Source organism: Hevea brasiliensis, chromosome 18 (genome assembly GCF_030052815.1).
Source record: "Hevea brasiliensis isolate MT/VB/25A 57/8 chromosome 18, ASM3005281v1, whole genome shotgun sequence".
Lineage (NCBI taxonomy): Eukaryota > Viridiplantae > Streptophyta > Magnoliopsida > Malpighiales > Euphorbiaceae > Hevea > Hevea brasiliensis.
This window is the reverse complement of record NC_079510.1, coordinates 27,591,009-27,618,860: the sequence shown is the minus strand read 5'-3', so window position 1 is coordinate 27,618,860 and position 27,852 is coordinate 27,591,009. Positions and strand designations below refer to the sequence as shown.

The 27,852-nt window shown below is 34.7% G+C and overlaps 1 long non-coding RNA gene across 1 annotated transcript; it reads right to left on the bottom strand.

Annotated features, from left to right (window-relative positions):
- Positions 1–15,657: 15,657 nt before the first annotated feature.
- Positions 15,658–17,658, bottom strand: LOC131175810 (uncharacterized). Its single transcript, XR_009146007.1, has 3 exons — positions 17,382–17,658; positions 16,189–16,278; positions 15,658–16,060 (listed from the first exon to the last, which is right to left on the bottom strand). It is a non-coding gene; the product is annotated as an uncharacterized LOC131175810 (long non-coding RNA).
- Positions 17,659–27,852: the final 10,194 nt, after the last annotated feature.

The following is a 27,852-nucleotide window of genomic DNA, read 5'->3' as shown; positions in this document are numbered from 1 at the left end:
AAAATTGAAAGTGTATTTTAATTATGATAAAAAAAAAAAAATTTTACTTTTATATATATATATTTTACGATTAATTCAATAATTATTTTTACTAAACTCTTTTACTTAAAATCTTTATATAAATAATTAATATCGATAATTAATATTTAACACTTAATAGTAAAATAATTGATAGCTACTAAAATAATTAATATTATTAAATAAACCTTAAAAATAATTTTACTATTATTAATTTGTATCCTTGTTATTTGTACAATTTATTTTAGCCTAGCACTTTTTTTGGAACATGCACACTTTTCGCACTTGTTTTTATGGCTGGGTAGAATGGCAACAAAAGTTTCGTTCATGTGAGTTACTTCGTTGGCTTTGTGTGGCTTCTTCTCTTCCATGGGTTGTGGTCGGTGAGTTTGATGAAATATTACATAATTCTGAGAAGGGGGGTGGTGTTGTTCATGCAAAATCTTTTATTGATGCTTTTCGGAAACCGTTAGGTGAGTGTGGTCTCCAGGATTTGAGCTTTAAGGGGTATCCTTTCACTTGGGATAATGGAAGAAGAAATTCAGGCTTTGTTGAGGAGGGATTAGATCGTTGCCCAGCTTCAGTTGATTGGCTGCAGCATTTCCTTTGTGCATGTCTTATGCACCTCCTTTATTCAGTTTCGGATCGTCTGCCAGTTATTCTTAACTTATTTTCTGATGTCAATTTTACCAGTAGTCGTAGTCGTGATTTTTGTTTTGAGGCTATGTGGACGAGGGATCTCACTTGTGTTGAGGTAATTCGTCAGGGTTGGGGTCCAGTCATGGGGTTTAGGATTGGTCTCAAAAGGCTACTATTTATGCTCGAGATTCGAGGGACTGGAATCGATTAGCTTTTGGCAGTTTAAATCAGCATAAGCGATCCATTGTGGCGCAACTTGAGCGTTTGGGTCCGAACTCTGGTCAGGGTGTTTTGGAACGCCTTCGTTTGAAGAGGGAATTGCATGAGGTTAACTTGCAAGAGGAGTTGATGTGGCGTCATCGATCTCGAATGCAGTGGTTGAAAGAAGGGGATTGTAACACGCGTTTTTCCATGTAGTTACTTCTAGCCGTTGTAGGGTGAATCATATTGATAAGCTTACGGATTCTCAGGATCAGGAACTTGTTGGTGAGGATTCACATGCTGTATTCTTTAGTTTTTTCCTCTCTCTTTACTTAATAGTCATTGGATTTCTAGGGTGATGATTTATCCTCTATGACTCCTAAGGTAACTGAGGATATGAATTTTATGCTGGGACAACCTTAATTGGATGATGAAATTGTTGCAGCTGTTAAAATGATGCATCCTCTAAAGGACCGGATGGGCTACCTCCTTTTCTTTTTTTTGTCAATAGTTTTGGTCAGTTGTGGGCAGGGATGTGGTGGGGTTGGTGAAATCAGTTTTGCAAGGAGGGGAGATGCCGAGGGAGTTTAATCATATTCATATTTGTTTAATTCCCAAAGTTAAGGAGCCACATTTGGTTAGTGAGTTTCATCCAATTAGTTTATGCAACGTGGTCTGTAAGATCGGAACAAATATGTTGGTGAACCGCTTGAACAGTATTCTAGGGGATATTGTTAATGAATCCCAGAGTGCATTTGATCTTGGGCGCCTTATAACGAACAATATTCTGATTGCGTATGAGGAGTTCCATCATATGAAGGTTAGCGGAAGGAACAGGCGCTAACTCATGTCCCTCAAATTGGATATGGCCAAAGCATATGACCGAGTTGAGTGGTCCTATTTGAGTGTAATCATGCTTCGGTGGGGTTCTCAGCACATTGGGTATCTACATTTATGCGATTTGTAACCTCAGCTGCGTACTCTATTTTTATTAATGGAGTTCTTACGGGTTTTATTTCTCCGACCCATGGCATCTGGCAGGGTGATCCATTGTCACTGTATCTCTTTCTTTTGTGTTCAGAAGGCTTGTTTGGGCTCTTGAATAATACTGTTTTACATGCTGATGTTCATGGGGTAAGGGTCTGTAGGGGTCCTCCGTTGTCTCACCTTCTGTTTGCTGATGATTGTCTTCTTTTTATGCGAGCTACACTCGATGAAGCGAGTGCAGTGTCTTTTGGCACTACAGCAGTATGAATATCTTTCAGGTTAGAAGGTTAATTTATTTTTGAGAATGTTGCTTTCAATGCTAAACAGCTTGCTTTTACAGAATAGTGTATGCGTGCTAAATTCCAACTCTGCATTCAGCGGATGGTTTATTGTCTAATCACTTGGCCTTGGCGGGTGTTTGGCAGTTACCGCCTAATGGTATTGTTAAAATTAACGTGGATGCTAGTATCTTGAGTTCAGATAGTGTGGGCTTAGGTGTTGTTTGCCGAGATTCTGCTGGCCTTGTATTAGCTTTTGCTTTTAAAAGGCTGCATGGTAGTTGGCAACCTTATGTTCACGAGGCGATGACAATTGTTTATTGTTTACAACTAGCGTTGGATTTGTCCTTCTTCTCAGTCATAGTGGAATCTGATTGCAAGCATTTTATTGACAGACTTTCTTCGTTCGTACGCCTACGTAATGGTCTGGGTATGATTCTATCTGATTGTCTTCATCTCCAGGTGAGGCTTCAGTCTTGCAGTTGGTCCTTTGCGCATCGTGAGTGCAACAAGCCTGCTCATTTCTTGGCCAAGTCTGATGCGGATCTTGAGAATATATGTTTGGATGGAGGATACTCCCTCTTTTATTGCCCCTTGGCTGAACCTGAAAGTTTTTTCTTCTTCTTCGATGTTTTCAAATATTTTTTTTTTAATTTATTTTACAATTCTATCCTTCCAATTTTTTTAAGTTTAGTACATTTTAAAAAATATCCTTCCAATTCTATACTTTGTTTGGCTCATATAATGTTTCTAAATATTCAATGAATTTCATAAATAGCTAATATGATATAGAAAATCTTTATTGAAATGATATATCAAATATTTTGGGCAAAATTTGATCGGATCATAATTAAAGTCATTTAATTGAATTTTTTATAAAACATATAATTTTGTTGGTAATAAATTCAAATTTTATGACTGCAAATGATTGTGGTAATTTCATTAATCATGGGTAAAATTAATGTGTTTGTAGAACTTTGAGAAATTGTATCATACATATGGCAGGAATGACCAAAAGGTAATCAATGAAATTAATAAGATGGAGGTTTAAACTTTTATTCCTTATTTAGAATCTAAAATTTTATGAGAATTTAATTCAATTAATTTTTTTCATCAATTTTCAAAGTAATTTATTTATTTTTAATTTAAAAAATTTTTTTAAAAAATATAAATAAAAAATGATTGTGTGAAAATTTATTTGAATTCTTTTCTTCAAAATAATTTATTCAAACGAAACCTTAAGGAACGATATTAACAAAAGTGAAGTACTATTGATTGATGATCTTATGCTAACAAAAGTCAAGGTTGGGATTTTAATTTGACCTATTAATTATTTGAATATGCTCAATTTAAAGCCATAACCTTCCTGACCAACCCATATCAAACCAATACAATGACTGGGCGGCAAGTCACTCTCACCTGCATCTTTAACCCTATCCCTAATTCCTTTTCGGCAAGAACGTCAACCGCTAGCTTTAGCTGAGTGGCAGTGTATCAGTTACGCTCCTTCAACAATGGCTCTATCTCTCAGCCTGAGGGTATAAACCAATATTTATTGTGGGGATCTGCTAAATCTGGAAGAAAGAAGTGCCCATGGTACCTTCACCTCGACTACAATCCATTGATCACTCCCCAAGGAAAATTTATACATTTAAAGAGGAAAAACTTCCCTCTGCATACCTCTAAACTTGAAAAATACATCCTGACATGGTATTACCTCAGCTCCAACAGTCACAGAGGTTTAGAACCATAAGGAGTAAGAAGGGAGGCACATTCACTACAAGAAAAAAAAAGGAGATTTGAAACCAAATATTTGGTTTCAAATAAGTGAAAATCGATTTCTAAATGCATTTAGAAACCGATTTGAAACCAAAATCTGCATGTTTCTAAATAATTAGAAACGGAATATGACGTCTATTTCAAATTCTAAAACCATTTTGAAACCAATATTCCATTTCAAATTTTACAATCCACATTATTTAGATTTCAAAATCCATTTCAATTTAGAAATGAATATTTTTTGTTTCAATTTATCCGAAACGGATTTCCATTTTCAATCGGTTTCTAAATTGTAAACACAAATAAAACACTTGTTAAAACCGAAATGCACTCATTTTTAAATAGAAATGAAAATTCCATTTCAAATTTGTTTGTAAATTTTCAAACCGAAAATTTTGCTTTCTTGCATTTATAATCCGTTTCAAATTATTAGGAATTTTTTTTTTGTTATATAACACATTGTTTTTTGCATTAACGCATATAATATAATATTAATTTTAAATGCTTAATATCACAATATTTATAATATCAAATATCAAATATCAAATATCAATCAATATTATATATAGATATGACAATGAAGGATTATTATAATAATGTACTGTATGAAAAAATAAAATATCATAATAACAAAAAAATAAGCTACTTGTCATCAATAATTTCATTACTCATCACCACTATTAGCCTCTCTACCATCATCCTGATAAGTCACATCTAGAGCTGGGGCTGTAAACTATGTACTCTGCATCATTTGTGCCGTCATGTTTTGCATCATTTATTGCATACGCTACTTTAGCATCTACTCGCATTGGCGGTATCTCTCCTCCAGCATCAGCTTAGGTCTCTCTCTTCCATTGTAGCCAAACTATCTTTTAGCATTGCAGTAGTCTGATGCAATTGTTAAATCTCTTCCTCCATTGCCTCCAATTGAGCATGATGGGATGAAGATGATCTATGTGATGAGGCAGGTTAGAAAAATGATGCTTGGGATCCAATGCCATAAACCTTTTTTTTCTCCTCCTCCTCCCCCCCCCCCCCCCCCCCCCCAACTTGATAATATAGTGCCACTTCATCCACAGTAGGAGGGTCATTGCAACCCTCTTGTGATTGAGACGACTGCTCCTTAAGCATTAAAAATGCATCCTGCATAAGTCAATACACATGTTTTAAATACATTTTGTCTTAGCAATTGAATAAACAAACTCAATTATTAATTTTTTTTCCTACAATTGGAAAACAAATACAATACTTGTTCATTTACCGTAATTGATTTTGCTCGTGCATCAACCATATCGGAGGTGCCCTTCCTAGTATGGGTCTTATGGAAAAGCTCATAGGGAAAAGGCTTTCGGCCAAGCTGGGCTTCCTGAAAAGATATAATGATTTTAGTGATGTTTATAATAATGTTTGGTTAATCATAACAAATATGTTGATAGACATTAATAAAACTAGTTAATATGAAATCATTACCATTCTATCTGTGTGAGTAGCTTGTGAAACTGAATCCCCTGTGTGTTTAGAAATGCCTGCCCTAGCTCCCCCTATCTCACTACAATGGTTAGCAGTGAACTGATGGCTCTTGGCTTTGAACTTTGGGCTACTCCATGCCTTCTTCCATTTTTGCATTGTACTACCAAGCATGATGACCTTGGATTTTCCTTTCTTGACACTGCACATTAGTGCCTTGTAGTGCTCTGCAGCCTTACGCCTCCAGGCTTCCTTTACGAGTGGAGTCACCTCCTGCCAGTCAAAGTATTTCTGTAGTAAAACAAATAAAAATTAACACAATTGTATTAGTATGATAATATTTATAAAAAAAAATGACATCATTTCCCTTTAATTTTGGACAGTCCAGCTTAGTTATTAGGCATCAATTACACCTGTTAAAAACACTTCACATATTCTCAATAACAAACAACATCCACCCCAAGTACAACAATTCACAATAATATATATTTTCAACATCCTCAACACACAAGCTGTACATATAACTTTTAAGCATTAATATACTTCAATTGTGTTCTTTTACATTAATTCGCAAATTCTCATCACTTAAACAATATTTGTTCGCAACATTCTTTTTGGAGGTTTCATACACTATGCAAATCAATTATCTGATAGCTAGTTATATTTAATTATTTATTTTATTACCTGAAATTCATCATAGTAAAACTCCTTTTGTCTCAGGCGTGACAGTTTTCCAACAGTGCCCCTTTGGGTCCATCCTCTCCTTGAAAATATTCTTCATCTTCTTAGCACATTCCTCAGATGGATCTAACTTGTACACAAGAAAGACAACAAACATATTGATTTTATGCAAATGTAAAAACATGGTACTTCAATCGCTAATGACAAGTAATACTAAATCATACATAAAGTTAATTTTTAATACTTACGCGCCATTAATGAGCTTTATTTGTTTCTTTCTTCCAAAGGTAGTGAGCGATAGGCCATCTATTGATGATATCAGTGCTGCCCCAACTAAATGACCTCCATGACTAAAGGTCAATCCAACTGCAGGTTTAGAAGATGGGGTAGTAGGTAGTGGTGGTGGAGGTGGAGGTGTAGCTCAATGCTGTGTTGAAGCAGTAGACCCCTCAAGATCTGGCATTGACCTCATAGTGGATGGTGAAGGAATCTAGCTGATCATTGGGCTCATCCTGTAGATGTAACTGCCTTGACTGTGAATGGCCCAATAAACTTCCCTTGCGACGGTTGCCTCGCATCCTGAATAAACAATTGTATTAATTAGTTAGCTTCGTTTAACTTATTATACATAATACATATGAAGTTTTCCAATAGTTAGAATTTATACTTTAGGTTTAGGAATCTAAATTCATTGAGAGAAATACCTAAATCTAATTAGCATCACTATCATGTTCATCATCATCCTCCTCATCACTTTCTGAGTGGATAGCTCTTCTTTATCCTCAATGTCCTCTTCCTCAATTTCAACCAGTACAATGCTTAGATCATTTAAATATTGTTATTGATCATCATCATTTTCAATTTGTCTCAAAGGGGCTTCCATTTCATCTTCTTGAAAGGGTTCTTCCCGTGTAGGGGGGTTGTCACAGTCACTTGATTAGGAAAATCAATAACAGATCTCGCTTTGATTTTGAGCACAACCCACCAATCATCCTTGTCATGCTTTATGCTTAGATATATGGAATAATTGACTTAAGCAGCTTGGATAGTGAGAACAAATAGTTCATACCTATTGAATGATCGTTTATGATTAACATCCTCAAGTTTATATTTTGGATGAATCTTTGTTCCCACATTTAGTGTTGGATCAAACCAATCATATTTAAGCAATACAGTTCTTTTGATTGATAATCTAGGGCACTCCAATCGTAGCACTTCAATTAACTGTCCATAGTAGTCACTCTCATCAGTATTATAATTAGTCCCCTTGATGCATACCCCACTGTTCATCATTACCCTATGTGAGCCATGACTTTTAGTGTGAAATTTATTACCGTTAACTACATAACCATTGTAGGACATAACACTCCTTAATGGACCCTTTAATAGATCCTTCAAGAACTGGCTTAATATATTGTTGAAGGGATTGTGACCATATTTATTAAACCACTTATCAAATTCACGCTCTAGTTTCTCATCAACTTATTTATCATTGATATTTGGATTGGCCATGTGTAACTCATCAACAAAAATGCTGCATGCAATGAAAGCACTCAATTACATATTTCGAATCAATAATGGCATTGCAACCATTATAATAATTAAATATTAGAAAAACTTACTCAATGGATGATTTTACTTCTATACAATTCAATAAGATGTACATTTGTGCTGCTTGAAATTCTTCTTCTGTGAGATATCTAACCTTTCCTTTTCCTAGTGGCCTACTAGAATGAGTGAAAATTGATAGATTCCCTGGATGTTCATCCATATGTTCAACTGCATCATCATTGTGTGGAACCTTTTGATGCCTTGTGTTGACATACAGTTCGAAATAATGAGTGCATAGCGACGATGCTTCTTCAACTAAGTATGCATTGCATATGGAACCTTCCACTTTGGCTTTAATTTTGACATTGTTTTTTAGCTTCCTAAGGTACCTGTACCACTTACTATTTAGTCACAACAAGGTTTTTAATTCTCCATATAATGATAATATACAACAATATATTAAACTACTTACCTCTCAACTGGATACATCCACCGATATTGCACTGGACCAGCAATCCATGCTTCGTAAGCCAAATGCACTGGGAGATGTTCCATGGAGTCAAAGAAACTTGGGGGATTATACGCTGTAGTTTAATATTATAGGAATTTCTTCATTGAGCTGTAACATGTCTTCTTCTCTTAGTGTTGTTGAAGTTAACTCTCTAAAGAAATTGCTCAATTTGGTCAATGCTTGCCACACATTTTGTGGAAGTAATTCCTTGAATGCTATTGGGAGTAATCTCTGCATAAAGACATGACAATCATAGCTTTTCATCCCTAACATGTAACACCTTCACTATAGGTAGTTCCATATATTCTACTATTCTGGTGACTAACGTCTGTTCGGACGGCTGAAATGTCTAGAACTACCCTTAAATTAAAGTAAGGAGTCATAATTTAATTTAATAATGATCAAGTAAAGTTGAAGGAAAATAAAAGAAATAGATTAGAAATAAGTTAAATACGCACAAGTCCCGGCAATGAGTAATTCCTTTGGGAAGTGGCTAAAGATTGGTATTTTGGGTCTGTTTGCCACTTCAATTCATGTAGGACCTTGTAAAACTCTTAATTAAGACTCAATTAAGGTATAGTTATGAATTAATAAGTCAAAGAAATGAAAAGAAGTAAAAGTATTCACATAAGTGACAAACTAAGTAGATGTGCACTTGCTTCCTTTCACACCTAGGAAGTTGGCCACTAAGAGTTAGAGGACTAAAGTGAATTAATCAATAAGTCAAGAGATAAATAAAAGATTGAAGGACTAACTTGAATTGATTATAAAGTTGAGAGAAAAAAAATTAGAAATAATAGAAAATATCCTATGGACCAATGGACAAAGAAAGAAGAACCAATGGATAAAAGCCAATATAAGCAAATCCTTATCTTCTCCCTTCCCAAACCAGCCGGCCAGCTTTCATCTTCTTCCTTTTCTTTTTTTTTTTTTTAGCCATTTTCTCTCAAAATTTTGAAGAAGAAACTAGACTAAAACCCTAGATCAAACCAATTTTGGAGGCCAAAACAAGAGGGAATAAGAAGGGTTAGTAATTAAAGCTTGAAGAACCCTAATTCCATAAAGGGTTGGAGGAAATCTGGAAGAAAAGGGAGAGTAGCAACTGATATTCTTTTAAGGTTAGTGGTAAAACTTCTATTTTTTATCAAGTTTAAGTAAGGATAACACTAGGGACAAGGGAGAAATATTAAAAAGTGAGAAAGATAATTGGTAGGGGTGATGAAACCCTGGTTCTGCCAGTAGGGTTGCAGAACCAGTCACTTTTGAAAATTCATAACTTGAGCTAAAAAAATTGGATTTGGGTGATTTTTATGTCTATGAAAACCTTGATGAATGCTCTAAAACTTTGTAGTTTTGAGCTAAACCTAATTCCCCTACTATGATGGTGTTTGAGGGCAAAACTGTTTGTTGCTCAAATATGAAAAACTAACTTGAGTAATTATAGAAGCAGGACACTCGACTTTGAAAATGCATAACTTATGCTCTAGAACTTGAAATAGTGTGATTCTTGAACCATTAGAAAGTTACATGAATATCCTAAAACTTTGTAGTTATGACCAAAAATTGATTTTGTTAGCAGCATGGTGAAATTCTTGCATTTCCTATCACTACTCTGACTGTGAGTGGAGTCTAGAATAGTTTGTACACTTTTATTCATAATTTGAGTTGTGGCCTTATTCATAACTTGAGTTGTGGCCCTGATTTTGATATGATTCAAATTGGAGACTGAAATGAACATATGAAAGTTTATTTCTAGAAAAGATGCCATAAAGCCCTTGCTGCTAGAATTTTTGGTGAAATTTTAACTTTGCTGCCCTGCTCACCTGAATTTGACTAGAAATTTACGACAACAATGATTCATAGGCTTAAAATTTGCATTCTATAATTCCAAATGACATGGAATTTATGGCAAATGAAAATTAAGACACAAGGCTAAAACTTTTATGAGGAATGCTGTCCAAAAATTACGGGTAAATAACCTTAATTTACTAAAAGATAGGGCACAGAATCTAGAACCTGGTAGGAGTGCATTCTGGACTATCCAGAGTAAAAAGGGTATAACTTACCCTAGGAAACTCCAAATGAGGTGATTCTTATTTTGTTGAAAAGTTAAGATCTGAGGGATCAACTTTCATGAAGAATGAATTGGCAAAATCTAATTGTAAGTTGTTCAAATCTAGACTCCAATATGTGTTTAGAATCTGCCCTTTTATTGGTGAAGTTGAAATTTTACTTAAGGACAACTATTGATTAATTGAACATAACTTTTGATCCTTGAATCCAAATTAAATTATTCAAAAACTTTATTAAAGTTAAGACATAGATTTAAAAATCTCATGAAAAAAGTTGAATTTAATTCTGTAATTACTAGATCAAAATGCTTGAACAAAGTAATGCATAAAGTCTGATTTTTCTTGAAATTTGACAATAGTCATCATATGCATAAATTTTTGTATAAATGTATGAACTTTAAATGCATGCAATATGAAAGTGTGGTAATGGCAAAGGTTTAGGTGCATATAAGCATTGTTGATTACATCATGTGAAAATTAAAAAAAAAAAATAATTGCCTTCTTAAGCTAAGTAAACCTAGACAGTAAATTATAGTTTTGGATGGATTGGCATGCCAACGGGGACATCATTAGCAGTACTGCATTAATTATATTACTAGATTGATAAATGTCTATTAGAGGCATCGAGTGCCCATTGTTGAACCGGTCAGAGACACCAAGTGTTCAGTACCGGGAGCTCCATATCCAGACAGTTATATAGAGCCACTGAGTATCCATTGTTAAATCGGCTAGAGGCACCTAGTGTTCAATATCGGGAGTCCCATATTCAGTCCATATAATTTTGTCATAGGTTACTGTAGGCACATGACAAATCTTAAAATGTGATTTTAATTAAGAAAATGCACATAAAAATAATAAGAACTATGTTAAACCTTGAACATTATTTATAAAATTTCTTATAATATATATACAAGTTTTGCTTTTATTCTTTTTAAATTATTAGTGCATCATTAAGCTGTGAAGCTTAGCGCGTAGGTTTTTCCTTTCGCAGGTACAGAAGGTAAAGAGTAGATAGCTAAAGACAGGAGAGAAGGGAGTGGATCTGCAGGAAAGTCCAAAATCACCTCATACTTGGACTTTGTGGTAGATACACTACCAATACTAGATGCATTTTGGTCACTCATTTTTGTATTTCAATTGTCATGTACTAAAACACTTGATGTAAATTTATTTTGGATGACTATAAATTAAGTACAAACATACTTTGTTACATTTACAAATCTATGTTTGAATATATGTTATGTAAATATTCACATATGATGAAGAAATGAATTTGATTACAAGTATAATGAGAGTTGATTAACAATATTGTTGCAATTGAAAATATGATTATTAATAGGTGTTATTAACAGGTGAATGTTAAAAGTTTAAGGAAAACTCTTGCAGTTTTTCCTTTTGAAATTTATGACTAAAAATTAAAAGTAAACACAAATTAAGTAAATTATTCAAATATAAGTTTAGGTACTCCATGCACAGAACGTGGTATTCCTTTGCTTGGTTTCACTGTAGGTCAGGTAGGGGGTGTTACAAAAAAACTTCAGTTTTCGTAGGTCTATACACCTACCCATGTTTGACACATAACCATCTGGGATCTAAGATTTTTAAGCCATTCACACAACACTGCTTTTGATTGTTTGTCTAATGTGTAACATGGTTTAAGATACTTTCCTATTGCCATATTCCTCTCCAACTCAGTTCGATGGCAGAACTCTTTCAAATCTTCCATTGATTTTGCATTGTCCTTTGTCTTCCCTTCAACATTCATTACAGTGTTAAAAATATTTTCAAATACATTTTCCTCTATATGCATGACATCCAGGTCATGGCGAAGCATGTTAGTACTCCAATATGGCAAATCCCAAAAAATGCTCCGTTTCTTCCAACCCCTATTTTTTGCTTTGCGATTGTTATTCTCATTTGCACCAATTTCTATGACACACATTAATCCTAGATGTTCTATTTGTTCTAAAATCTCCTCACCAGATAGAATGGGGGGAGCACTTTTTATAACTGACTTGTTCTTTCAAAATAGTTGTGCTCCATTTGAAAGGATGGTCAGCGGGTAAAAATTTACGATGATTGTCAAACCATGATTGTTTACCACCCTTTGTCAACGTGAATGCATCTGAATCTTCCCCACAATATGGATAAGCAGTCTTGTCGGCTATGCTCCAATCGGACAACATTGAATATGCAGGAAAATCACTTATCGTCCATAATAATGCAACCCTCATATCAAAATTATTTTTCTTAGATGCATCGTATGTCTTAACTCCAACTTCCCACAATAGTTTCAACTCTACAATAAGGGGCGGCAAGTGCACATCTAATTTGTCCTTCGGGTTTCTTAGATCAGGAACTATTATCGTTAGGAACATATACTCATCCTTCATACATAACCAAGGAGGCAAATTGTAAATAGCGACAATGACCAGCCAAGATGAATATTGTTGTCCTGACTGACCAAATGATTGAAACCCATTAGTACACAGTCCTAGTGTTACATTCCGAACCTCAACAACAAATGAAGGACGAGTCTTATTAAAATGCTTCCACGCAGTTGCATCTGAACAATGATGCATTACCCCATCTTCATGCTCATGCTCAGCATGCCATCTCATTTTTTTTGCTATTGCCTTCAAAACATATAATCTTTGTAATCTCTGTGTGAGGGGAAAGTAGTACATTTTCTTATGTGGGACATTTGTTTTAAAATTAGAAGAGCCTCAACTGTGTCATTTGAACTGTGGATGGTCACAAAATTTGTATTTTGTTAACTCACTATCTTCAGCCCAATATAACATACATCCATTAGTATAACAATGAATCTTCTCAATCGGAAGGCCCAATGCTTGGACCAACTTCTTTGTACTGTAAAAGTTTTCAGTCATTAAATCATCACCCGGTAACACCTCTTTCATAAGTTGGCAGTTGTCATCAAAACACCTTTCTAACAAATGATCAAATGGGTTTCACAACCTGGCCACACCTCTTTATTAGCAGCTTGTAAAAAGTCATACAATTTTTGAGTTGATGGATTCGGAGGCTCCTCCATTACATCCTGAAAGAAACTAGGACCTGCTGTATCCATTACCATTTGCTCGTATGTATTGCTTGTGCTACTATCAACCTCTTAAACAGGCTCTTCTATCATAACATTTATGTTTTCACTATCAATATTACTTGTATGGGGTTCCCCATGTAGAATCCATTTATAATAATATGGCACGAATCCATGCTTCATCAAATGTAACTTAATTGTATTCTCGCTAGCATAGTTACGATTCAGACACTTTCGATGATTACATGGACACTTCAATTTATCCCCATCAATCCACTATGGATGTTGCTTAGCAGATGTTATGAATTGTTCAATACCTTCTATGAATTCTGAGATCAGTAAGTCGTCTTTTAACCTAGCATACATCCATCTCTGATCTGATCCCATTTTGCTAATAGCTGTGTAATAATTAAGTGAATATTAGTAATGACATGTCATATATCAGAATTGCATCATATCTCTAATCATGCATTGAAAGGTAAGGCCCTAACCCAATTAGAATTGCATCATTTCTACCAATAATAGACAAATAATGACATGTCATATATTTGTAAAAATTTTGCCAGCATCTCCCATTAGTTCTCCGAGTGCACAATATAAAGTCTGCACCTAGAGAACAAGAGAGATGTTATAGAATTTCTACAAATATTTAATATACATTTATATCCATCCCATTCCTATGTAAAGCATACAATTCCAATTTGTCCAGCAAGACAATCCATTGTCCACTAACTTAATTGTCAGTAGGACATTGGACCGGTTTTCTAAGGTTATTATGTGACACATTTGATCAAAGAAACTATTAGGATATATAGAAAATCTAGAATAGTCTCTCACAAAAATAAATAAATAAATAAGTCTGGCAGAGTATCCCCTCAAAAATTGATACGCGTGCATCTATAAATTAAAATGCCAAATGTAAATATTCTTAAACTAACATTTATTTTTTTGCATTATTTATTAGTTACCTATGTGATACCAAAAGCAAGGAGCAAAATAATGAGAGACAATGATCAAAAGAGAGTGAGACAGACTGTAGTTCCAAAAAAAAAAAAAGAATTCATTAGTAAATATTTTAATGACTAAAGTATATTAAAAATAATATAAATATTATGGGATATTATTAATTTATAATAAAATAAATAAATACTATTAATTTAATATAAGATATATGTCAAATTCATAGTTGATGAAAGTTAAATCCTATTGCTTTATGTTTCATGCCATTGTGGTCACTCTTTGTGTAGTTAAATTTTCTAATAGAAAAGAACAAACTTATTAAGAACCAATCAAATCATATGCAAATATGGTTTGTCTAAAATCTTTTGTAACAGACAAAAGGTAGTGATAAAGCCATACAATTCACACGCTAATTTTGGACTGTTCTCTATTGTAAATAGTAATGAGTCTCACATGCACATAATTAAAAAAAATAAAGAAAAAAACCTTTGTCATGTGTATAACTCCAATATTATTATAAAGACGCTTTGGTTGAGTAAGAAGTCTGCTACTTTATATTCATTCAGATGAATATAAATCCATATATTTAAGGGAAAAATTTCTTTACTTGGGCCTGCAGATTCGCTTGGGAGTTGGTGAAAGAAAAGAAAATGAGAGTACCATGCACATTGACTTCCCAAATTCCCAAGAACTACGAAGTAAAGAACTACACTAATTAAAGAGAGATTCTTGATACTACACATGATATTTTTCTCTCTATTGTGTATAAATAAATAAGGGCACGCACTGCAAGCTCATTTCTGATTTCTATATATACTTGAATAAACAAAGATCAATATGACCTTACAATGAATATGTAAAAGTTTCATTTATTCAAAAACAAAAACTAACAGATAATTATTTCATTTCTTATCAATTAGGATTCAGTTTTGTTGATAAATACAATTAAAATTATTTTAAAATAAATTTAATTCGAGAATGAAATTTAGCTCTAACTAAATTCAAGTCATGTGAAGAGAAAATTTAGTATTACTAGTAAGTTAATTCAAGAATATTCTGAATTGTGACTGCAAATAAAAAATAATTAGTTAACAGTGAGAATACTAATTAGTTCTAGAAAATAATTCATTTGATTATGTTTGTACTCAAAGAGAAATTTTGATTTTATATTTTTCATTTTGTTTTAAGCAAATATTATGGTAATGAACTATTAAATATATTAAATAAAGTAATTAATTTTTTTTTTCACAAATATTAAAGTCAATAACATAGCTGACCTAAAAGGGAAAGAAAAGGCTAATAAGGTCATTAAACATTTAAAAACTATAAGCAACATGTCGGTCCTCTCTACTCAGACATTTAGGTAAAATCGAAATCTTTGTGGATGAAAAGATGGTGAAATCATGGCACATGGTGGGGATGGGGATGAAAAGATGAGTAATGAGTGGGGCATTTATAACAAATTTTGAAGCAATTGAATTGTAACATCAGAATATTCAGGTTAATGTAATAATTAAATAAATTGATAATAGCATAGCTTGGTATTTTCCATGTCCATGTCAAATCCATGCACATGATAAACTTCCTACCAATGCATTAAAGTCAATAACAAAAGGTAATGGACCAACTTAGCAAAAATAGAGATTAAAAGACTAATAAAATATTTGTGAAAGATTAATGAATAAAATAGGGAAAAAAGGACAAAAATAGAGTGACTTTCCTCTGTTGAAATTCATTCATTCATTTACAGGTTCAAAACATAAATCTTGTATTTCTTTTCCACAGTAAATGACTCAGAAAATGAAGTAGCTCTTTTAATGAAATCATATAGCTGAAAATTTATATGATTCAACATCTGGACATGATCAGCTCCAAAGCAGCAGAAGATCAAGGGAAAAAATAAAAAATAAAAAAGAGTTGCTTACCATAAGTTCCACTATCCTCATAATAGGAAAAAATAAAAAATAAAAAAGAGCTACTTACCCTCTGGATCCATGCATGATTTTTGAAATGTTCAGCAGCCTATTTGATTGCTTTGCGTCTTTGAAATGCTCAGCAGTCTTGTTCGATTTCCTGAGAAATTAGAGAGATTTTAAAAATCCTAGAAAGGTTAAGAAATGGAGAAATTAATCCTAGAATAGCAGACATGGTTGAGAAGCTAGAGAATGAAGGGTACATGGGATTTGAAAATCTGTGTTACTAGTGACCAAGTTCAATTGTATTAGAATAGCAGAGAAGGATTTTTCTCAGCAGATGACAGCTAAATTAATGCACCCTGCTACAAACTGCTACATAGTATTCAATTTCTCCATTTATTTATTTTCAAGTAAAGATACATATATAATCATTGAACATTTCTTTATTGTATGTACAAGTATCAGCCAAAACTATTCCAATTGAGCTTCTTGATGTTTTCTCTTATGTCACATTAGTAATGTTAATATCTTCTATAACAATTTTTGCAACAAAGGTGCATTCCATGAATTATCAGCAAAGTAGATCAATTTAAGCCAAATTAATCTATTTTTTTTTATAATAAACAAATCGTAGATGGTTGATACTTGCGTATAGTCATCAGTAAGAGTACCAATTGTGCTAATTTTAAAATGATTTCAAAAAATAGTATTTTAAAATGATGATTGGAATTTTAATAGTGAGATAAGGAGGTCCACTATTATTTTTCAAACTAGAAATAAAGGCAAAAGTGCATAGCAGTTGGGCTATTGGCTTGGCTGTTGCCCACTAAAGCTTGTCTCACTTTCCATAATTTTTATAATACTCTGTCTATGCCCTCGGAAAATAAGCAAACAAGGAAATAATCTACTCTTAATTAAAAAAAAAAAAAGAAGAAAACTTAAAATCTGTATTCAAAACCCATAAAATAATCTCCTATAGTAACACCTAAAAATCTTTACTAAAATGCAAGTAAATCGTCCATGTTAACCTAATCCTCATAAAATCAATAATTAAAACCCTAAATTAGCAATAAAAACCCAACAAAATCAATAATAAAACCCTGGAAAATCAAATATTCAGATCCACAAAATCAGCAATGAAAAACAATAAAATCAATAATAAAATCCCACGAAATCAAATATTCAAAACCCATAAAATATAAATGAGGGAAATCAACAAACGCTACTAAAGTGAAATCGTCTTCTGAAAATGAAATCCACCTGATTCTTCTTCTTCTTCTTCTTCTTCTTTGTTTAACAACACAATGATAGCAAGTAGAGAGAGATTGTGTGATATCTACACAGGGATTTTAAGATTGATACTTGAAACAAATGGCACAGTGAGGAGGGAAGGACCAAGAGCGAGAAGAGAAAAAGAGAGGCTGCAATATTGATTCCTGAGAATGAGAAAGAAAGAGGATAGGGGTTTTAGCCTTATGGGTTGAATTGGGCACATAAAGTCATCGCGACACCTTCTAAAGTGATCAATGGGTGTTAAATAAATTACTTGCCCTTAAAATTTGGGTTTTTACCAAACCCAGTAAAATTAACCCTTTATTTAAAGTATTAACTAAATTGAATCATTTAAACCACAAAATTAAATTAAAATAATTCAATTTATTAAAACTATCATACCATTTGAAACTGAATAAATCGGTTTCTAATAAAATTAGAAACCGCAGCATTCGATTTCTAAATTGTTAGATTTTGAAACCAAAATTATTCGGTTTCTAAATAGATTGTTGGAAACCGAATACATTCGGTTTCTAATATAAACCTCAAATTTGTTAAAACCACATCAGTTTTTTAAACTGAATAATGTCAGTTTCTAAATTAAACTCAAATTTATCATCTTTATCATTTTGCATTTCTTAATCATACCTCTATCATACTTGTGTATCAAAATCCAAAAAAAAATTTCAATTTTTAAACTTTTTGAAAAATTTTTATCTTAGAACTATAACTAAAAACCTTAATAAGCTAATAATTGATCTCTCTTAGAAAGAGGAATGGAAGCAATTAGATGGGCAAAAAAGCTTTAATGTATTATTTGTGAAAAATTTAATTGCCTAAGTGAAGTCAAACTAATTAATCCCCTTCATAGCCATTAGTTTGTCACATTTGACTTGCAAAATTAGGAGAAAATTTTTGAAATATGAACAAACCTAGATATGCCTCACCAACCTTAGAACATGTCTCTTAGACCTATTAAGACAAAATCTTAGCATATGCTTGATAAAGAGATAATTAAGACATTCTTTGTTATAAAATCATTATAGCCTTAGCCACCCAAAATCAAATTTTAACCCCTAATGGCCAATTTGAGCCTACATCTATTCCCTTGTATGATTTTTGATAACCCACAACATTACCCTAGTCCCTAGCCTAAACACTTATCCTACCCTATAAGGAAGTTAAAGTGCGTAGGTAAAAGGTATGCTAGGTGTATAAAAAGAGAGAGAATATGAAAAGAGGGTGCAAAACTTAAAAAAAGTACAAGTGTGTAATTAAAAACATTAAAGAATTACCTTCCAACCCTTTAAAAATAATGAGTTTGGGTGTAAATGCCAAAGGAACACAAATACCAGAACAAAATAAAAAAAAATAAAAATAAAAAAAGCAAAGAAGTCCCAAAGTGAGCATCAAGCAAGCATACTTAGCACTAAAAACCAAATGATCCTCTTTTTCATATAAAAATAGAGAAAAATAAACCTAGTGTATTTGCAACCTTTGCAGAGGAGCAACCCTCATACTTGTGTTCCCTAAAACCTTTTCATTGGCAGCCAAGTCACTACCCTCTAGCCCCATTGCAACCCTTTAAAAGATCTTTTGATTTTTGGAAAGATATATGCTACATTAGTGGAGATAGAAAACTGAGGTATACCTATGGGATTTGAGATATATCATAATCATCCATAATAAAGGCAATTTGAGGAAAGTAAGAATATTTCAAATATGTCCTAGTAAAATAGGTTATTTGTGACTCACTAATAGCCTTGCAAGTGGAATGATTAGTTAAAACTCCATGAGGGGGATGAAATTCTAACAGGCAAATGTTGACGTCCCTATGCCTTTAAGGTAGGAAAATTGGTATAAAGGCTGTAAAGAGTTCAATTATATGCAAGTTAAGTTTTTGTTGTTTTTCTAAGAAAAATCAAGTACCCGAATGAGTTTTCAAAGTTTTGTTTTACTTGAAAACAAGCAAAAGTTTGAGTTTGGAGGTATTTGATACACTTGTATCATATAAGTATGTTAAGACACTATTGTATTGCATTTCATAGCATTTAGGTAGTCAATTGCATTCATTTTACTTAGTTTCATTAGTTTTTGTTAATTTTGTTAATCTCTGCTTAATTTCATATTTTTTTTTTATATCTTTTCAAGTGTTTTAAAGAAAATCCAAGGCATGGAAGTCGATTAGACAAGTTTGGGAGATAAGAAAAGTAAGAAGGCCTGCTGTATAACATTAAACGGGTCGTGTAAGCATGAAGCTTGACTCGTGTAACTCCCTTGCCAAGAGAATTTAAAGAAGGCATGGAGAAACCATAGTACATGGGTCATGTAATAGACCCCATATAACACACTAGACCCCGAGTAACTGTAACATCCCCACTATACGTGTTCCGTACGTTCTGTTGCTCCAGTGGCATAATATCAGCCCAGGCAAGTCAGGATGTCTGGAACTACACTTCGGTGATAGTGAACAGACATATATTGATGAAATAACTAAAAAGAAAATACAAGAAAAATTAAAAAAAAAATAAAAGAGAGGAAATGAGACGAAGTTAAACGAGCCAGCACCGCAGCGATGGGTAATCGCACCGAGAAGGCCGTTGCTGACCCCATAACCGCAGGAAACCCTCGGAATTAAATTTCGGAATGTAAGTAAAGGTTGATTGAAATGTAATTGACACTAGAAATATCAAATAAAAATTAATAAATTAGTATAAAAAAAATAAAAAATCGAGAAATAAATAAAAATCGGTGTTACTAAAAAATCAGGAATACAACCCGAAGAGGGGCATTTTGGTCATTTGACACTAAGAGTTGCCTTTTAACCTCAATGTCCATTAAAAATAAATGATATTATACTTTGAAAATGTCATGAAAAATTAAAATGAGATACATTATGTAAATAGTAAAAGATTAGTGGAAAAGGAGCAAATTAAGGAATTTAAGATTAATGAATTATTAATTCAAGTTAGTGCTCCACTAACTCAAGCTTTGGGACACCTATTGAAGTCATTTTGGACAGAAATTTAGTCCATCTTCTTCCTCCCAAACAACCAGCCGAATTGTCCTCCATGAAAGCACCATTGCCGCCCATGCAAAGCTTCATTGGTGCATGATCAAGCCATGATTTCTAGCAAGTTTCTTCATTAAATTTGGTCCACACCTATTGGGCAAATTATAGGGAACAAAAAGGAAGAGATTTGGTGAAGTTTTAACAACCTCTAAAAGTGGTAAGTGTGCAAATCTTCTCCCTAGCTTTAGTAAACCTTGTGTTTAGGTTGAAGTGAGTAATTTGGTGAAGAGAAATGAAAAAAATATTGAGATATGAACTTGTCCATTTTAGGAAGCCATGAAAGTTTGTTGTGGTTGAGTTTTTCTTAGCTCTAATGGATGAGAATTAAGGTTGATTAACTCAAATGAAAGTTGTAGTAGGTTAATGTCCAAGTATGTATATGTTAGTGCTTGAATTAAGGGTTTAAAAGTGAGACTTTGATGCTTTAGTAAACTGCCATGTTGGGCAGCCTTAAATATCATGAATTTGTGTGTGAGTTTATGAAATTTATTAATGAAATATGATGTGTTGAATGGTGGGCAGTTTATGTAATTGCCATGGAAGTGTATGTGTAATATAAGTGTTGATGTACATTGAATTTGGGTTGAAGTAAATGTTAAACATTAAAGGTGTATTATGTGCATTGAGCACTTGAGTGTTCTGCCCAAAATGCTTGCTGGAATTGTGTACAATATATATAGAAGTGCCATGATTGAATATTGAAGTATTGGGAGGAGGAGGATTGTCAAAATTGGAAGGGTAATATTCAAATGCAGGTTATGTGTGTTGGCAGCACCTAAATTAGGTCATAAGTGCAAAACTGTAAACCCAATTGGTATGAGGCCAATGGGGGGTGAAACTAGATACCAAATAGGCCAACTTTCATGTAGAAATGTTTCCAAAATTCTGCCTAGAAACTAACCTTAAAAATGACCAAATCTGGAATGGCAACCTTGCAAACCCAGATTTTTGACCATATGAACAGTAGTCATTAGGATGACCATAACTCACTCAAAATAGGTCCAATGGACCTGAAATTTTTACCATGGATAGGATAGACATAGAGCTACAATTCTTATGAAGACACCAAAGCCCAGAAATGGCCAGAACCAAGTCAAATAGCTTGCACAAATTAGGATACTAAAACTGTCAGAACTATGTAACCTAAAATTGATTAAATTTTGCACTAAATGTGCAATCTGTCCAGCTTTAGTAAATTGACCATATCTTGGTGTATACAACTTAGAATGACCTAAAATTTTGCCACAAGTTCAATAAGACATAGAGCTACAATTTTGCTTGTTTGACCAGAAGCTAAAAACCAAGAGAAATAGGACATTAAGCTAGACCAATCTAGCACACTAAAACTGAAAATTTGACATTTACATACAATAATGCTTAGAGTAATTTGGCATTGAATGCCAACTTGTAAAAATGGTAAATTGCACTTTATTGGAAGCATATTGAATTACAATTTGTGACATGTTGATGCTAGAATCAACTTATCTATATTACCTAGAAAGGTCAACATTTACATTGACTTGTGAATTACATGATAACTAGTAAACTCAAAAAAATGAAGAATTAAACAATTGATTTGTAATATGCCCTAGTTTGCCTAGTTGACTAGTTTGGATAGGTTGGCATGCCAATAGGATTCTGACCGCTGTTCTGTAAATGGCTTTACGCCGTACTGTGTTTTTATGGCATATTATGCCGCACTGTGACTTTAATAGCCTACGGCTATATGTATTGTGTTATTATACTTGGCTTATAGCCAGATTGACTATATGGCTTTTTTTAGCCACACTGTTTGAACACAGGGAGACACTTTATGACCGATGGTGTGACGGCCCGAGGTACTAGGTACCCAATGCTAGTATATCCGTTTATCTAGTCTGGTTAGTATACAGGCTACACGGGCAGTTAATTTAAGCACTATTAAATTCAAATAGCTAAATCCAGTCTTCTGACATACAGCACCACCAAAATTAGCAAAAATGAAAGGTTAGCAAATAAAAGTAGAATCAACAACTATAAAGAATATCGATGTCATAAATTCATAAACAATTCATTTACTTTATTTTAGTGTATATTTCTTTATATTTGGCACCACTAAGCAAAATTGCTTAGCGCATTGCTTTTGTAACACGTAGGTATTGGAGACACAGCTGGGGAGCCCAGCAGACCTACGACCGGGTGAAACATCAGATCTGCACAGGAGTCCAGAGTCATCTTCACTACACTGCATACATGGTAGGACTTAGGATCTTGTTTAATGACTATCAGTTGTATTTTGACATTTTGTTATGTAATATGTATAGATATTATAAAACTTTGAAGTTTGTAATAGTTTGTATGTATTAAACTCCTATGGATAGTGTTTTGATGAATGTAAAATATGATGGACTGTATTTTGAAATTATGAAATTGTGAGACTGAAAAATTAGTTGGATGGTTGAGATTATCATATTGAACTATTTTTAACAGGTTTAGAAGGACAGTTTGTCCGAAATACAGACGGCACCTTGCCAGATTTTTATTATCATTTTTGAAACACTGATTTTATTAAAGTATGAAAATAGAACCAGCGTAATATGAATTTACATAAAGGACTTCTTTAAATCAAATTGAGTTCAGGAAGTGAGATAATCACAGACTAGGTGCTCCGACACGCCATGTAGCACGCCTTGCTCGACTATACTGTAGACGGGTGAGGAGTATTACATTTAGTGGTATCAGAGCACGGTTTAGGCGTTTCTGGACCTAGATAGATCGCATATTATGCATTGCATTGTAATTGTTAAGATGACTCTAATGCAAATCTTTTGATTTGTTTTGTTATTTTGATTAGAATATGGATTCTACATAGTAGAGAGCGGTCGATGAGGATGTGGAGAGTCATGCTCCATCTATGACTGAACCAGGAGATAGGAGGGAACCTGCTCCACCAGTACCAGATGCACTAGCCACATTTCAGCAAATAGCTGAGTTCTTTAGACAGATGGCAGGAGTTATGCCACCACCACCACCTCCACATCAAAAATCTCATATGAAGAAACTCAGGAAGTTCGGAGCAGTGGATTTTCTGGGCAAAAGGGAAGATGATTCTGTCACAGCTGAAAACTGGTTGGACAGAACTGGAAGAGTCTTAAAACAACTTCATTGTACTCTAGAGCAGAATTTGGAAGCTGCTGTATCACTACCACAAGATGATGCATACCAATGGTGGGATACAGTAACTAGTGAGGTGCCACTAGAACAAATAACTTGGGATTTCTTTCTCACTGAGTTCAGAAAGAAGTATGTGGGCAGTGTATACCTGGAAGAGAAGAGAAGAGAAGGGAGTTTATTACCCTATGCCAGAGATAGCTGACAGTGGCTGAATATGAAAGAGAATTTGTCAGACTGAGCCACTATGGGCGGAAAATAGTCCCTAATGAGACCGAGAGATGTAAGAGATTTGAGGAAGGACTCAATGATAACATTAAAGCAATGATTACAGCCTTGGAGATTATAGAGTTTGCCAAGTTAGTGGAAGCCGCACTGAAGGTTGAAAAAGTTAGAATGAATGAGCATAACAGAAGGGACAGACAATAGAAAAGAGGTCAGGGTCAGACCAGTACATCTTCTACCCCTAGTAAGAAATTCAGAGGTTCACCTACTCAGAGTTTCAGTACAGCACCAAGTCAGGGTCAGTCACAGAGGCCCAAATCTTAGTTTGCACTAAGGAGAGGCCAGTCCACACCTTCAATGGCTAGCTCTCTAGGGATAGGGTTCAGGGGACCAGCCCCAACAATATCTGTTGCTTGCCCACATTGCCAAAAATGGCATAAGGGTGAATGTTGGAGGATGATAGGTGCTTGTTTACGGTATGGGTCTACAGACCACCTAATCCGAGATTGTCCGCACAGAACTGCTACATCTACTCCGGCATCAACTGATAGGCCTGCCCCTCCAGCTCTAAGGGATAGAAAGCCGGGTAAGACTGAGGTAATCGGTACTTCACAGAAACCTGTATCAGAGTCTGTGGAGAGAGCAGAAGGTAGAAAACCAGCCAGAGCCTATGCTCTAAGGGCACAGGAGGAATAGGATGCTCCAGATGTCATCAAGGGTACGTTCCTCCTCTATAATACTTCTGTGCATGCATTAGTGGATCCTGGATCTACTCATCCATATATTTGTATCAAGCTGCCCATAGAAAAGGGAATACCAGTAGAGGAGAGTGACCAAGACATCCTGGTCACAAATCCGCTAGGCCACAGTGTGGTAATAAACAAGGTATATAAGGGCTGTCCATTGAAGATTCAAGGGAAAGAGTTCTCGGCAGACTTAATCGAATTGCCTTTTCATGAGTTTGATGTAATTTTGAGAATAGACTGGTTATCCCATCATCAGGCAATAGTAGATTGTAAATTGAAGAGAATCTCTCTGAAAACTGCTGAGAATGAAAAAATAACAGTTGTGGGTGAAAGGACAGATTTCTTGTCCAATGTCATCTCAGCTAGAGTTGCAAGGAGATGGTTGAGAAATGGGTGTGAAGCCTATCTAGCACACGTGGTTGACACTAGGCAGAGTAAACTTAACTTGTCTGACATACCCACAGTAAGGGATTTCTCTGAAGTATTTCTTGAGGAATTGCCTAGTTTGCCACCAGAAAGCGAAGTTGAATTTGCTATTGAGATTATGCTCGGTACAACTCCGATTTCAATTGCTCCGTATAGGATGGCACCTACTGAATTGAAAGAGTTAAAAATCCAGCTGCAAGAATTACTAGACAAGGGGTTCATATGCCCCAGTGTGTCACCGTGGGGAGCTCCAGTACTATTTGTAAAGAAGAAAGACGGGACACTGAGGTTATGTGTTGACTACTGGCAGTTAAACAAAGTAACAGTGAAGAACAAGTATCCGTTGCCTAGAATTGACAATCTATTTGATCAGTTGAAGGGAGCCGGTGTGTTTTCTAAGATTGATCTCAGATCGGGGTATCATCAGCTAAGGGCTAAGGATGCAGATGTGCCTAAGACTGCATTCAGAACCCAGTATGGGCATTATGAATTCTTGGTGATGCCATTTGGGTTAACAAATGCTCCAGCAGCATTCATGGATCTTATGAACCGTATCTTCCATCCATACTTAGATCAGTTCGTAGTGGTCTTCATTGATGACATCCTGGTGTATTCCAAGGATAAAGCAGAACATGATGAGCATTTGAGAATTATTCTGCAGACTCTGAAAGAGAAGAAACTGTATGCTAAATTGTCCAAGTGTGAATTCTGGTTGAATGAGATTGCATTCCTTAGACATGTAGTATCAGCTGAAGGGATTAGAGTGGATCCCAAGAAGATTGAAGCAGTGATGGAATGGAAGCCTCCCAGAAATACAACTGAGATCAGAAGTTTCTTGGGGTTAGCTGGATATTATAGAAGATTTGTAAAGGGATTTTCCCTAATAGCTGCTCCAATGACCAAATTACTACACAAGAATATGAAATTTGACTGGAATGACAAGTGTCAAGCCAGTGTTGAGAGGTTGAAGGCTATGTTGATAGAGGCACTAGTGTTAACATAGCCAGTGTCGGGAAAAGACTTTATAGTCTACAGTGATGCCTCACATAATGGGTTAGGGTATGTACTCATGCAAGAAGGGAAAGTGATCGCATATGCTTCCAGGCAGTTAAGGCCACATGAAAAGAATTACCGTACTCATAATTTGGAGTTAGCAGCAATTATCTTCGCATTGAAGATATGGAGGCATTAATTGTATGGAGAAAAATGCTACATATACATATACCATAAGAGTCTAAAGTATCTGCCAACCCAGAAGGAACTTAATTTGAGACAGAGGCGATGGATTGAATTCCTGAAAGATTATGATTGTGTGATTGACTACCACCCTGGGAAGGCAAACGTAGTTGCTGATGCCTTAAGTAGAAAATCTATTGTAGCATTAAGATCTTTGAATACCTAACTATCCTTAACTCAAGACGGAGTTATTTTGGCTGAGTTACAAGTGAAGCCGAATTTATTACAACAGATACAGGATGAGTAGAAGACAGATGAGAAATTAATGGCTGTTATGGGCAAAATCGCTGAGGGAAAGGAAACTGAATATGAAGTGAAAGAAAATGGGTGCCTGTACTATAAAGAAAGAGTATGTGTACCAGATGATAAAGAGTTGAAAACCAGTATTCTGAGAGAAGCACATAACAGTGTGTATGCTATGCACCCAGGAAGTACAAAAATGTACCATGACCTGAAACTTCGATACTGGTGGCCGGGTATGAACAAGGACATAACTGACTATGTAACTAGATGCTTGACATGTCAGCAAGTCAAAGCAGAACATCAAGTTCCATTAGGTTTGTTACAGCCCATAAACATACTTGAATAGAAATGGGACCGAGTCACTATGGACTTTGTCAGTGGTCTACCTCTCACTCAGAAGAAACATGATGCAGTATAGGTGATTGTGGATAGGTTGACCAAATCAGCACATTTTCTGCCAATTAGAACTGACTACTCACTGGAAAAGCTAGCAGAATTGTATATCAGTGAGATAGTTAGACTACATGGAATTTCGCTTTCCATTATATCTGATAGAGACCTGAGGTTTACATCTAGATTTTGGAAGAAATTACAAGAATCCTTGGGCACACAACTCCATTTTAGTACGGCTTTTCATCCTCAGACGGATAGACAGTTAGAAAGAATAATCCAGGTAAAATTTGAAACTCATTGAGTTATTGCAAATAATAAACTGATAATGATAATAACAACTGAATATATGTGATAGGTCCTCGAGGATATGCTGAGGAGTTATGTTATTGAGTTTGAGAGAAGCTGGGACAGATATCTTCCACTGGTAGAATTTGCATACAACAATAGCTATCAAGCTAGCATACAAATGGCACCCTATAAAGTACTGTATGGGAGAAAATGCAGAACACCTATATGTTGGACTGAATTGGGTGAAGATAAGCTAGTGGGGCCAGACCTGGTAAAACAGACAGAGGAAAAGGTAAAACTGATAAAGTCCAATATGAAAGTTACCTCAGACCGACAAAAATCTTATGCTGACTTGAAAAGAAAGGACATTGAGTATGAAGTTGGCGAGAAGGTATTTCTCAAAGTATCACCGTGGAAGAAAGTGTTGAGATTCGGGAAAAAGGGAAAATTAAGCCCTAGGTTTATTGGCCCATATGAAGTTATTAAACGTGTGGGACCAGTAGCCTATAGATTAGCCTTACCACCTGAGCTGGACAAGATACATAATGTGTTCCATGTCTCGATGCGTAGAAGATACAGATCAGATTCTTCACATGTCATCTCAGCAGAAGAAATTGTTGTACAACCTGACCTGACATATGAAGAAGAACTGATTAAAATCTTGTCATGAGAGGTAAAA